Raw genomic sequence first — 14,616 nt, forward strand, 5'->3', positions numbered from 1 at the left:
TTCACATTAATCAAAGAACAAGTGATGCTAAGCAAGAAACCTGGTCAACCGAAGTTTAGCTAGAATATTTCCAGTTATCACAAAATCAACCCAAGTAAGCAGTCCTTGTACTAAACATGGAAGTATTCTAGGCCAATTTCAACATGCCTGAAGGCAACTCTTGTTTGAACAAATAGTACAGCTCTTAAGTCAAGTTGGGTATTCACACCACTCTTTCCAAAGAGTTTGCGGATCTAAAGCATAAGCCTAATGCATCTTTAATTGGAACTCACATTTTCAGTGGGGCTTAACTTCATAGTAAATGTGTTTAGGTAGGATTTCCACCCTAATCCAGGACACTGTACCTATCAGATGTGCATATCACACTCACCTGCCTCTTGTGCACTTACATAAGCAAACAAGGCCACACACACAAGAGTCCTTTCCTGTCCTCCTTGGTGATTCTGCCCTTCTTACTGTGCAGACTACCAGTAAAAAACAAAGGCACTTTTGGGAATGTGATTTTTTCTTTCCCTATTAGTACAATAAAAGGAATGTTCAGATTCTAACATTGGGAGCTGGTTGAAATTATCCACCCATACCTGCTCTCAAATGATTCCACTAAAGCAGTCTCCTTAATTTATCTGGTTTCTTGTCTTACAGCATACATAGTCTAATGAGTCAGCCCTTTGCCCCTTGTTAATCAAACTGTATACTTAAAGAACTTTGCTTGAGTCTTAAGAGCATTTCTTCACATGAGACTAAAAGTGTCTCTCTCTTCATCTGCTTTGTAATGGAAGTGTAAAGTTTACATTGGTGAGAATGTTTATTTGCAATACAAGTACCTCTGCTGTATTTTCTTTTCCACAATCTGACATTGAGTCTCTCTTGGGCTATTTATCTCAATGGCAATTTAAGCCTTGTGTGTGAAAAGAATTTGAGATTAGCATGAGATAATTCTGTGACACCGGAGACTAACTTTTGCCAAGTGCTATTTAGCAAATACATTCAAAAACTGAATTAGTATTGGCATGCTCCAAACTTTTAAGAAATAAGTTTTGATTAATAAACTTGACAAATTTTGCTGATCATATATTGGCCAGCATATTTTCTCCTGCCTTCAGCACTTGTATAGTTTTACCTTTTTGCGTTAAGTAATACCACAGAAGTTATTCTGGGTTTAGGTAAAGCGAGGTAATTACAACTTTGCATATCTATCAACTGTTTCAATTTAAAGCACTGAACAACCTGTAATTCAATCCTTAATTTTCCTTTGAAACATTTATGAAAGTGACTCAGTACAGAAAAATATTCTTTCTGTAAGAAATGCTGAGGGAATTTGCTGTTATGATCTGTAATTAACAGCAGCAAACCAGTCTTGCTATGACTAAGGAAAACAAAAACAAAAAAACTAATATTGGACTGTTTATACATTGGCACATCAACATCGATATCAGGCAGCTGCAAATGAATACTCATTAATCTGCTTCTTGAATTAACTTTTTAACCACACATAGAATCATAGGGTTGGAAGGGGCCTACAAGACCATCGAGTCCAACCCCCTGCTCATTGCAGGAAGTCTGATTCCCAAGCAGTCTCCCATCCAGGTACTAACCAGGGCTGACCCTGCTTTGCTTACGAGATCAGACAAGATCAAGCACATCCAGCCCTTGTCTCAGTACATTTGCACTGTAAATAAAATAATTTTAATAGCGTATTCACTCCTTTGCATTATTACAGTATATTTTCATTGGTCTCCAATAGAAATAATACAACATGGAGAATCTTGTTCTTAGCTTTAGATTGCAATCCAAATAGCTTTTCTGGTTTCCTTTGATTTTTTTCTGATAAAAGTAGAGAAACAAAATGTAATTATTGCCTGAAAATGTATAACTTGTGACCTAGTAATGTACTAGCAATACAGCATGCTACAATGAATGGTCATTTACATGTAATAAGTAATGAAGGGCACAATGCTATGCATGTTTAGACAGAAAATTTAATGAGCTTCCGCCACACATTAAAAACGTGGTTGTTCAGGCAGGCATTTGGGGTGGATTAGGGTATTTTTAGAAATATGATGTTTTTAATGTAGAATTTTATTGTTTTAAACTGTTTTTATTATTGTACATCACCCAGAGTGGCTGAGTGACCAGCCAGATGGGCGATTAATAAATTTAATAAATTAAATAAATAAATGGCCTACAACTCCCAGCGTGCCCCAGCCAGGATTGCTGGCTGGGGCATGCTGGGAGTTGTAGGCCTTTTCTCTGTCTAAACATGCATAGAATTGCACCCTTCGACGACAAAAAGAAACAAAACAGAAAAAAAGGGTTGGGTTAATGAAGTGCTAGACACACATAAAATGATTGAGTATAGATGGGATAATTCTAATGTGCTTTTAATAAAGAGAAAACAAATCTAAACACAACTAATGTTACTTTAGTAGAGGAGAATTGATAAAAATCTATCTGGATGTTTGTATTTCCACTTCAGGAAGTCTTAATGCTGTAGGGCTTAAGTGGGGCTTAACTTGTCGCAGGTAGCAGACTTTGTGCACCTGCTAACAAAGTGATTTGGAACAACATGGACCATAAATATAACCTGAATGTTGTTCACTAAAATAATTGTAGATGAATACGTTTCAAGTACAAATCTACCCTTTCACTGTGAACTGGACTCTTATGTTGTCTATTTTTAATTTCAGACTCTTTGTGCCTGGCCTATTTAATCAGACATTGTGACATTATGACACATAAGACTTGCCTAAACCTGAGATGATAAAGGGCCTTGCGTCTATCCCTTCAACTCCAGAAACATATTCCTTCATTTGAAAGTAGGTCACCATAGTTTTAGTGAAATCTACTTCTTAGTGTTGTGCTACTTTAAAGGCTGAATATGTATACAGCTGTTTGCCTTAGATTTAAAATAAAAATCCAAGCACCTGTTCAGAGTCTTGGCAAGTATACAAAGATAATGTACAAAAATGTAATTCTGGAATTACAAAGAGGGACCAACCCCCCCAGTTTTTAAAACATAAGAAATGCAGGCACTGCTGTACCCAGGGGATATATCTACATCACAGACGTATACTGATTTTATAGTCATTCTCTCTTCCTGAGGAACCATGAGAACTATAGTTCTTTAAGGAAAGTTAGGAATCTTTCAGAATTCACAGCACCCTTACCAAATGACAAGGGTTCTTTGGAGAAGCCATGATAGCTAAACTGCTATATAACCAGTGTAAGTTTGTTGTGTGGGTATGGTCTTTATCACAATTTTTTGTGTTGTTTATCATCTTCACTTTAGGCCTGGTCATCTCTTTGCCTCTCACTACATCTCATTGCTCATCTTCACAAGTGTCAGGGGTGCCTCTGAGCATAGGCAGTGGCAGAGTAGCTCAGACTCTGAAGAGGAACTGCAAAACGTGGGGGAGGAATTTTCCCAGACTCTTCTAGACAGGGAGAGACAGACTCCTCAGATTTCAATAGTCCACCTGGACAGAGAGGGCCTCTCTTCACACACCCCTGTGAGAGATAGCGAATAGGGAGAGGTGGGGCTTGGAGAGCCTGAATTCTTGGATGCCAGGCACAGGCGCAGAGCCAAGAGAGGGATGGCAGGGGCGGAGCTTAGGCGATCTGCCCGATTGGCCCGGCGGGAACAGTTATGCGTAGAGACCTCACAAGATAGAGGGAGATTCCCCCCCCCCTTAAGTTAGGAAAACGTGCCCGCCTTTTCTCTAACGGTGGGCAAGCTGTCAGGTTTCCCTTTTGCCCTGCTGTAAACGTTTTCTGAAGCTTACAGCAGGGGCAGAAAGGGAAACCTGACAACAAGCGTGTTGTAGTTTCCTCATCTCTGTGCAAATTAATCTGCTATAATTCCCTTGCGTACTGATGAAATATTTTCTGGGGGCAGTGGAATACATTCCCCATTTAGCATTTCAGTTGCTCAAGCCTTTATCTTGGTCTGGCACGGTGTGAATTCTTTACACAAAATGGAGGCAGTAGGATCCTATCCTTGCCTTGTGGGAAAAACCATTTTGCTCCCTTTGCCCTATATAAATGTGTATGTGTTCAAGCACATATCCCGCAAAGACAGCAATTGAAAGTAAAGCTTCTTGAATGTTTAACTTGTGTCCTTTTAATATATCTAGTCCTAAATAACCTGAACCAGCATTTATGCCTGTGTGTATCATTTATAGTTAATGCTCTGAAGTAGGGCTAAACTTGTAGCAGGTAGGAGATGTCATGTACCTACTAGGAAGTGATTTAGATCACTATGTATATACACCGTAAATCATGTGACAGGGCATTGCTCTGGGGAAGCAGCAGCCTTTTTGTGTTTATAATTTTTAAAGTGAACATATGAAGCTGCCATAGTATTACTATTAATGTTTCCATAATTCTATCCCACCTTCCTAGAAACACTATCACCAAGATGGCTTACACATATTTAAGATACGTTTAGGCTGTGATTAGGGTCAGACCTTCACAGAACAGCTTCCAAAATATAAAAATACGATCAACGCTCAAAAATTTAACCACAAAACTCCATAAAACAATGGTGGAATTAACAATAAAATAACAATGAAATCAGCAGTATCAATAACAATAACATACAGTACAGCAGAATAACACAATATATAAACCCAATAAAATAGTTTTTTAAAACCTATTTTTAAAGCAAACCAGTGGTCAAGCAAACCAGCAGTGTCTTTTTTTTAAAGAAAAGGTGATTCTAAAACAAATAACAATTGAAGTACTTAAAACACAGTCATGACAATATATCCTAAAAAACAGTAATCAACAAAAGCCAATTATCTAAATCAATATAGATGAAGTAATACCATTTATACTGAGGCCTACCACATATTGCACATACTAGATACTCTGATTTGCAGTGGCTCTCGGGAGTCTTGGGCTGGAGGCCTCTTCCAGTTCTACTGCATTTAATTGGAAAAAGCCAATTAGAGGGATATTTAATTGGAAAAGCCAGGGATTGCTCCATATTCCTGGTCTTCCACAGTAGCAGTTACTGAATTATTTCCTTGTTTCCTTTTTAATGCACCTTTGGTTTAGCACACCTTTGGATGGTGTGTGCTTCCTTCTTTCACGCTAAAGAACATTTCTCTGCTGTTATTTAAAAATCAAAAAGGCCAGGTAAAGATGCTGTTCCTCGTATAGAGACCACTTCACCACCAAGGCCGTCAGTTCCCTGAGAGCCTTGTGCAGGAATGAAATATTGCAACACTTACTGATGTCTGTTAGTCATGTTTTAGTGCCAAGAGTAAAAACTGGTCTCTTTTTTTTTAATGATCTGGAAATCATCTGAACAATATATATTAATTGACGGTTGATTGAACCTGTCCCTGTTAAATTGATACTGATCATATTACGATTTTGAACGAGTTCATGAGTCATGACTATCCAGGTTTTTTTTTTAAACCCTCAGTAATCGTGATTCGTAAATGAGCAGGCGCAAGTGAGTAGGCGCAAGTGAGTATGCTGGCTCCTGGCTGCCCTGTTGCCCCTGCTGAGCTAATCTATGGGTGTAATCATGGGTTCCAACTTTGGGTTGTCTCTTCCCCCACCCCCAACCATGATTCTGTGTTCAGATGTCATGATAAACAACCCAGGCATGGAACATCCCAGGGTGGTTTAACTCCTTCTGTTTGCAGTGGGAGTGATCACGTGGCCAGGCATGCTTGCTTGCTGTTGCTTGCTCATGCCTACCCAGGTTCTTTTTTTTAAAACCCTGACTAGTGGTCATGACATGCAAACGGAGCCTTTATGTTTAAATGTCAGCTAGCAGCCCAGTGCTTTCAGGGCTTTGACACTCAGATCCTTCAGTGTGACTATGAACCACTAATCCCATTTTACTAAATAAGATTGTAAAAGTGTTTTACAGATGGGAAAATTAATTCTATAGTGGAAATTTGTAAGAAGAGATTAGTTCTCTTCTAACCTTTTCTTTGCCTTCTGCTAATTAATTTATTTCCTTAAAAGACAGTCAATGTAGGCCAAAGTCTTTTCCTTCCCTAATGGGAGTTTGTACTGCAGGACCCATGCCTATACTAGTTTTTGTTTGTCTGTTTATTTTTACTGCCAATGTTAAGGTATCTGCGGCTTTCTTCACATGGAGCTTTTATCCTGCGATTGAGATTGCTCCTTCACAGAAGTTTGTGGGCTCTTTACATGATGCCATTAACCTCCAAGGCATCTCCTGCACTAAATGCCCTTTGTTCCATTTTTAAATAGATCACAAATAATGAGCTATCAAATTACTCTGTTTGGTTCCACTTGAGTTGCCTCCATGAAAAGAGTAAAAGTGGCAAGAAGAGGAGCGAGGTCAATGAAAGATAATGGAAGACTCAGATATGGGGAGAAGGAGGGGAAAAGGGCTGGGGAGAAAGGAGTGATCCTGCATTTAAAATGGAAGCAGAAAGCCCCATTTTAAATGCAGGATTTTAGGCTGGTGTAGGGATGCCCTGTCAGTGATAAGGTCTTATTTGTACTCAAAACATCTAAGCTTGTTCAGTGTGATACCTCAGTATGCTGTCCAATAAAAAATACGTTCGGTTGGAAATTTTACAGAATGGAGGCTATGATTATATCATCACTTCTGAGTAGAATCAAGTGTGTCTTTGTTCCATCCATTATTGGTTGTTTCTTTTCTCTTGCCCTTTCCCACTTGGATGATATCAGAATACTGATATATTGATTGGGAGGGATGACTGAAAAACCAAACTGCTATATACTTTGAGAGTCTACTTTTATTATCAAAACCCAATATACGGGCACACAAAAAGAGATTTTTTCATTAGATACAAGAACACAGGAAGGAACAGGTGATGGAGGGGAAATGATATGTAAGCAACAACAGTGTAACACCACACAAAACACAATAGGGATTATTTCATTCAGCGTGAAAACCGGTCATATCTGGGTCATCACGACCTCACATGTTTGGATCCTGTAAGCGTCTTTAGCCCCCAGTAAAGCAAATGTAACAATGAACAAAATGTCCCTGGCTTTATAGGACATTGGGCTTTATTAAAGCAAAGGTTAGCCATCTGTAGTGTTTAAGAAGCTTTCATTCCCCGACTAGTTTAAGCTTCCATATTTCCAAAGTGACTGCTCTTGGCATTGTCCTTCTCCTGCACCTATATGTCTCTAGTCATCATTCTAATCTAAATTATCTTTTATGGCCAGTAGGTTTTCTCATTAACAAAGAATTATTTAAGACAGATGAAGACAACAACTGGTGGGAGTTCACTCACAGATTTTTACACTTCCATTTTTAATGAAAGAAAATATAAAAACCTTACAGGGAAAAGGTACCTTTTCATGCTTGAACTCATAACATTTAAGAAACCCAGATATTAAATAATAATGGGGCTTGACCTGCAGCATGTGCAGAAAATCTCCAACAGCTTTAGTTTGGCATTATTATGCATTTTACCATATGGCTGGGATGCATATTGAGTTCATACTTTTGAACTCAGACTCCAGTAATTTCATTTGGTTTATTTAGAAGGTGTTGCTAATGAATCTGTACATGGAAGAGGGGGAAAAGTGGTTGGTGCTGTTCAGGTAGGGTACATTTCAAGTATGAAAAGTATCTTTTGGAGAAGCTGCCATCACTGGGGAAAAGGCTTGCCTGCTGTTGCCGCCGCCGCCGCTTCAGCCGCCGCCACTACCACTACCACCACCAGGCCTTCCCTGGGGACTTCTGCCTGGCAGACCGCCAGTCCCTGCAGGACCAGGCCCCAAGGTACCGAGCCAGCTGTGCTGCTTCCACCTGCCCTTCCTGGAGGGGCTACATAAGCTGGCTGGCTGAGGTGGCCTGGGAGAGCCAGGGCCTGCAGGAGAAGCTGCCACCATTGGGGAAGAGGTGGGCCTGCTGCCGCCGCCGCACTGCTGCTGCCGCCACCACCACCACCACCACCACTATCACTATCACTACTGTGGACTCCTGCCTGGCATTATTTTTAAGTGGATTTTTTTATTGTTGTTGTTTTTTTGTTTTTGTTTTTTTTAATTTCTGGGGGATTCTGTTGTGTTTTTAGGGGTGGGCAGCCTGCCTGATAGGCGGGAGCAAGGGGGCATGTGTCCACCTGATGGAGGCAGTGGGGGGAGTGTTGGGGGCCAGAACATACTGAGGCTGGGCGGCAGGCGCTGGCGGAGCGCTAGGGGCAGGCCATGCCAGGTAAGGGGAACAAGGGAGAGATGTGTAGTATCTGTCCCCTGCTCCGGGCCTGTCCAGAGCCAAAGGATGGCTGGGGCGGACGTGACCACATCTTCTGGCCTTCGTTTGCTGCTCTGCAATGCCAGGTCTGTTACCCAGAAAACCTCCCTCATCCATGACATGATCCTGGGTGAGGGTGCAGACCTGGCATGTATTACGGAGACCTGGCTGGCTGAGGCTGTTGCTCCAACCCTTGCAGCCATGTGTCCAGCTGGATTTTCGTATGCACAGCATCCAAGGGCTGGGGATCGGGGAGGGGGCTGTTATCTACCGAGAGTCCTTGGTCTTCGCCAGACCCCCTCTCTGGGAGACCAAGGTTGCCGAGTGCATGTACTGGAGGTTGGGCCTGAAGGGCAGTCTGGGGATTCTGCTCATGTACCGTCCACCCCACTGCACGACTGACTCCCTGGCCGAGGTGCTTGAGGTGGTCTCTGATGTGTGTGTACAGTCCCCTAACTTATTGGTGTGGGGGACTTCAACATACATTCAGAGGCCATCCTCACAGGAGCACCTCGGGACTTCATGGAGACCATGGCTTCCTGCGAGCTGCACCATATTCTAACTGGGCCCACCCATGTAGCCGGTCATGCACTAGACCTTGTGTTTGTTTCTGGAGAAGCAGGGAGTGATCTGGAAGTCAGGGGTATATCCACCACCCCTTTGTCAGTGTCAGACAACTGACACTGACGTTATCTGGTGACGTTAGACTTCTCAGTTCCACAACCCCTCCACAGGGGTGGAGGACCCATTAAAATGGTCTGCCCCAGGCGTCTTATGGATCCGAATGGATTCCTGAATGCGCTTGGGGATTCTCTGGAGCATGCCAACGGCCACTCGGTCAAGACCCTGGTGGGTGGCTGGAATGCCGCAATCACTGGGGCATTAGATCAGGTGGCTCCGAAACGCCCTCTCCCCCTGAACAGGGCTCGGACTGCACCATGGTTCAATCCGCGGTTACGAGCTCTGAAACAGGAGGTGAGACGGCTAGAGCGCCAGTGGCGGAAGTCTCGCTCCAAAGACGATCAGACATGGGCTAGAGCTGTATCTTCAGCCTATCACATGGTGGTGAAGGCAGCAGAAAAGGAATATTATGCTGCCTCTATCGCGTTGGCAGAGTGCTGTCCCAGGAGGCTGTTCCAAGTGGTCCGGAGCCTGGTTGTTCCTGTGGCTCCGGAACCACTGGAGCATTCTAAGGCCTCCTGTGAGGCCTTGGCAAGGCACTTTGCAGATAAAATTGATCAGATTAGGAGTGTTACTCCGCACGCTGTGGATACAGTTAGTGAGCAAGAGGCGGCCTGTGGCAAACCTGTTTTGTGGGATCGGTTCCGGCTTCTTCCTTCTGATGAAGTGGACAAGGTGCTTTCATCTGTAAGGCCAACCACCTACTTACTTGATCCTTGCCCATCATGGCTCATTATGGGCTGCAGAGAGAGACTGGGTGAGGGGATCAGGGCGGTGGTGAACGCCTCCCTTGAGGAGGGAGTGATGCCATCAGCCCTCAAGGAGGCAGTGATAAGACCACTCTTAAAGAAGCCCTCCTTGGATCCCCAAGTTCTGAACAACTTTCTCCCAGTCTCAGATCTGCCATTTTTGAGCAAGGTGATTGAGCGGGTGGTAGCGATGCAGTTGAAGGCACACTTGGAAGAAACTGTCTAGACCCATTTCAGTCGGGCTGCAGGCTTAGGCATGGGACAGAAATGGCCTTGGTCGCCTTGGTGGATGATATGAGGAGGGCTATGGATAGGGGTGAATGCTCCTTCCTTGTTCTCCTCAACCTCTCAGCGGCTTTTGATACCGTTGACCACGGTATCCTTCTGGACTGCCTGGAGGGGTTGGGCATTGGAGACACCATATTGCGGTGGTTCCGGTCCTTCCTCTCCGGCAGGTACCAGAGGGTAGCACTGGGAGAGGAGGTTTCGGACCTGTGGCCACTCACTTGTGGGGTGCCACAGGGTTCCATCCTCTCCCCGATGCTATTTAACATCTATGTGAAGCTGCTGGGGGCTATCATCAGGAGGTTTGGGGTGCGGTGTCATCAATATGCGGATGACACGCAGCTCTACCTCTCATTCAAATCTTCACCAAGGTTGGCTGTAGAATCCCTGTCCAAATGTCTGGAGACGGTGAGTGGCTGGATGGGGAGGAATAAGCTGAAGCTGAACCCTTGCAAGACTGAGGTACTTTTGGTGGGAGACAAGAGGAGGCTGGGGGATGTTGACCTGGTGTTGAATGGGGTACAGCTACCCTTGAAAGACCAGGTCCGCAGCCTGGGGGTCATTTTGGACTCCCAGCTGTCCATGGAGGTTCAGGTGTCAGCTGTGAGCCGGACAGCATTGTATCAACTCCATCTGATATGGTGGCTGCACCCCTTCCTTCCCAACCATCTGCTCCCATTGGTAGTACATGCCCTGGTCTCCTCTTGTTTAGACTAGTGTAATGTGCTCTACGTGGGATTACCCTTGAAGAACGTTCGGAAGCTGCAGCTGGTACAGAATGCAGCGGCTCGCCTGATTAAAGGCAACCGCCGGTGAGATCACATCACTCCAGTGCTGAAGGAGTTGCACTGGTTACCAGTTGTTTTCCAGGCCAAATTCAAGGTGTTGGTTTTGACCTTTAAAACCCTATATGGTTCCGGCCCAGCCTGTCTTAAGGAGCACCTCCAGCAACACCAGACAGGCCGCTTAACAAGATCAGCCTCGGATGGCCTTCTCTCTGTCCCATCAGCCAGGACAGCTAGACTGGTGGGGATGAGGGAGAGGGCCTTTTCTGTGGTGGCCCCCACTCTGTGGAACTCCCTCCCTAGGGAACTCCGCCATGCCCGCTCTTTAATGAGCTTCCGCCATGCATTAAAAATGTGGTTGTTCAGGCAGGCATTTGGGGTGGGCTAGGGTATTTTAGAAAACGTTTTTATTGTAGAATTTTATTGTTTTAAACTGTTTTATTATATGCTGTACAGCCTTGAGCAAATTTTGTACAGCCTTGAGCAAAAGGTGCCTTGAGCAAATTTTGGAAGGGCTGGGTAAAATCTGTTTTGTTATTTAACTAAACTAAATTTGTTATTTAACAATAACTAAAATCGGTCATTTATTGCAGGCAACATTGGAGTCATTAAAAGAGAAGGCTACAAATACTAGGAAGTCCCCGGCTTGCCTCTTCCATGAACTTACTAGATAGCCTTAGACTTAAGCTACAGTGAGGGGCTAGCTCAGTGGTAGAACACATACCTTGCATGCAGAAGGTCCCAGGTTCCATCCCCGGTATCTCCAGGTAGATAAACACCAGCCTGAAACCCTGGAGAGGCAGTGCTGCCAGTCAGTATTGACAATACAGGGCAAGATGGACCCCTGGTCTGACTTTGGTATAAGGCTGTTTCTTATGTTCCATTCCCTTTCAGCCCCCCCCCCCCATTGTTGTTCAGCCGTTCAGTCGTGTCCGACTCTTCGTGACCCCATGGACCATAGCACGCCAGGCCTTCCTGTCCTGCGCTGTCTCCCGGAGCGTGTGCTGAAGTCCATCCCCGTCCCCCAGGGGATGATAATACTGACATTCCCTACAGGGTTATTGTAAGATGACAGCTAGAGCATGCATGTGAAGCACTTTGGATGCTTGAAAGCACTATACAAATATTAAATAGTATTGTTGCTTTTCTAGATGGAATTCATCATGTAACTCTAGCACCTGGATGAACTCACCACTGAATCAGGATGATATTCTTTCTCTCTGAAAGGGTTGGGCTATTAATTTATCAGCATACATTTTAGAAATGCTTTCCTTTGTTCGCTGCTGCTGCTGCTTCTTCTTCTTCTTCTTCTTCTTCTTCTTCACACAGAGAATTAGTTTCACTTGTTTACGTTACTGTTTTCCTAAATATCAAATGGGACAAATTGGAGTGGGATGAAAATGCCTTTGAAACTGGAGCACCGTTAAATGATCTGTGAATCAATAAATGAGCATTTATTGATTCACAACGCACAATTACATACTTAAATAATCCATCGCAAACCCTGCTAGCTATCAAGTGCTTCTTGTCTTTTCTGCCTTTAAAATAAATCTTTTCACTATGTACCACCAATTTTTTTTAAATTGATTTAATTGATTTTTCAATTCAATTGATTTAATTGGTTTTTTTATCAGCTGGGTAGAAATGCTGATGTTGCTATTTGTTTACCTATTTCAATACAATAAAGATTCCTTTTAATTTAGTGGATTAATAATTAGTTTCCTAGTAGACTGAAGCCCTCTTTAGTCATTCAGTACATGAGAATGAACTAGCTAGCTCCGCCTCTGACACACTCCTGCACACAGATTTATCTGTCCTTGTGGAGGGAGCCCTATGCATCTAATTGTGCATTGGCTGGGGCAAGACATGACTGGCGTGTGCATCGGTTTCAAACAGGTGGAGCTAGCTGGCTCATCCTCGGAAACCCCTTTATGAATTAATTACCAAATGCCTGAAGAGGGCTTTCACTTCAACTTCTTATTACTACATGCAGATTCAACCAAGATACTGCACCTGGAGGATGTTTAAAGCAAGCAAGAAACCGCCACAGACAAAGTAACACCTGCATGATAGAATATAGTCTCTGCCTCACATGTTGGATGAGTTATATTGCTGGGGTGGGAGATGAGGCATAGGAGCTTGACTAAGGCCACGTAGTGAGTTTGTGACACAGGCAAGATCTGAATGAGGGACCTCCCTGTATGTGTGAAGCTAGCATCTGGGAGAGAAGGCTAGGTTAGAACCTATTGCTTAACAACGCTAGTAGTGTATGTTCAGGGATTTTTTTTAATTTAGACATTTGATTCCTCACTGCAATCTGCAGTAGTACAGCCTAGCAACAACAACAACATAATAATAATTAAAGTATTACCCCAATTGCACATTTTTGAGGCACCATTTTTTTTAAAGCTGTGGAACAAGTGACGGTCCTTCCAAAGTGCCTTTTTGGCACCAGTGGAAGCACAGTCACTGGCGAGATTGTAAAGAGTGAGCGGCACCAGCCTTTTTTAGGAAGCAATCTGAAGGACACTTTCCTTGAAGTAAATCCTACTAAACACAATGGGACCTACTTCTGAGTAAACATGCTTAGGATTAAGCTGTTAGTGCTATATTCCAGACAGAGGGCTCCTAGCGTTGCCAGTCAAAATACCTTGTGCAGCTATTCTGCCTTTTCCTCCTTAATCGATTATTTGTGAAAATAAAAAAGATAGAGCAGTGAGAAAACATGGGAGGGTTCCAAGTGGAAGATGATGGCATCTGGGTCCCCCATAACATTCCTTGAATGAGGCAGGGCTCTTGCACAATAAAAGCCTCATCTGGATGCACCCTTAGCCACCTGAGATTTTTTAAAAATATTCTTAATATGAGATTTCATTTATGGGTTAATTATGTATTATGTAATTTGATTGAATATGGTTATGATTTAATATGAGATTTTAAAATATTCTTTTAATATTGTTAAGAGGTGCACATTCTAGAATCCTACTCTGACAGAGAACACAGTTGTTTTGGAATTATATGTATCCTAGATGGCATTGTGAAGGGAGAAGCATAATGAGCCATGCCAGTGAAACCCAGTAAGAAGGCACAAAGGTGAAAATGTTCCTTACCAAGAAGTAGACACAATGACATAATAAGAGTCTGCCATATACTGGTTTTACTAATTATTAGTTTTAGTATTATGGTTTTTGAAATGTATCATTATATTGTATATTTGTTGGAAACTGAGTTGGGAGGAGTTTTCATCCTAAAAGGCAGCCTACAAATATTTCAGATAAATAAATAAGAAAATAGACTTCTTATATCCTAAAGAATAAAGTTTATAGTCATAGGGTGTTCCACTAATATAGACTGAATAAAGGCTTAAACCCTATATAGTCTAATATAGCCTATAAAGCCTATATAGGCTAATATAGGCTAATATTAGCCTAATATAGGCTGAAACCCTATGTAGAATATAGGTTGTTCCACTAATGTCTATAGGAAGGAACCATCTGGGTTTGGTGAATGATATGATTCCTATCTTCCTCAGCATCACCCAACCCCCAGAGAAGGATGGTGCAGGCATGGGAAGGAACCATAACTTCTGTAGTCTATATTGTCCTGAAAACTTCAGGCACATTGGGGTTGGCATGGTTGGGCACCTGCTGAGGTCCACGGTCTTGCTGCCATGAGCCCCCTGGCACGTCCTCACAATTGCCACCTATGCACTCACCCGTCCGTTCTCTCTCGTTGAGAGGAGAGTGAGCCAATGATGGCGTTGAGAAGGGTGAGGAGCAACCGCTGCTGTCTGCTTGCTTGCTTCCTCACCTGCTAGCTTTTTCACTGGCAAGCAAGCAGGCAATGGTAGTGAAAGGAAGCAACAGGTTACCGCCCAGGATGTTCAGCT

General features: G+C 43.2%; 1 protein-coding gene across 1 annotated transcript in view; it reads left to right on the plus strand.

The window, feature by feature from the left end:
• Window positions 1-14,616, plus strand: part of LOC146350217 (parapinopsin-like) — an 89,974-nt gene that overhangs the window by 8,756 nt on the left and 66,602 nt on the right. The gene's annotated exons all lie outside the window — the stretch shown is intronic.

Source organism: Heloderma suspectum, chromosome 3, assembly GCF_057233095.1.
Source record: "Heloderma suspectum isolate Gila_16-S chromosome 3, 16-S_ref, whole genome shotgun sequence".
NCBI lineage: Eukaryota > Metazoa > Chordata > Lepidosauria > Squamata > Helodermatidae > Heloderma > Heloderma suspectum.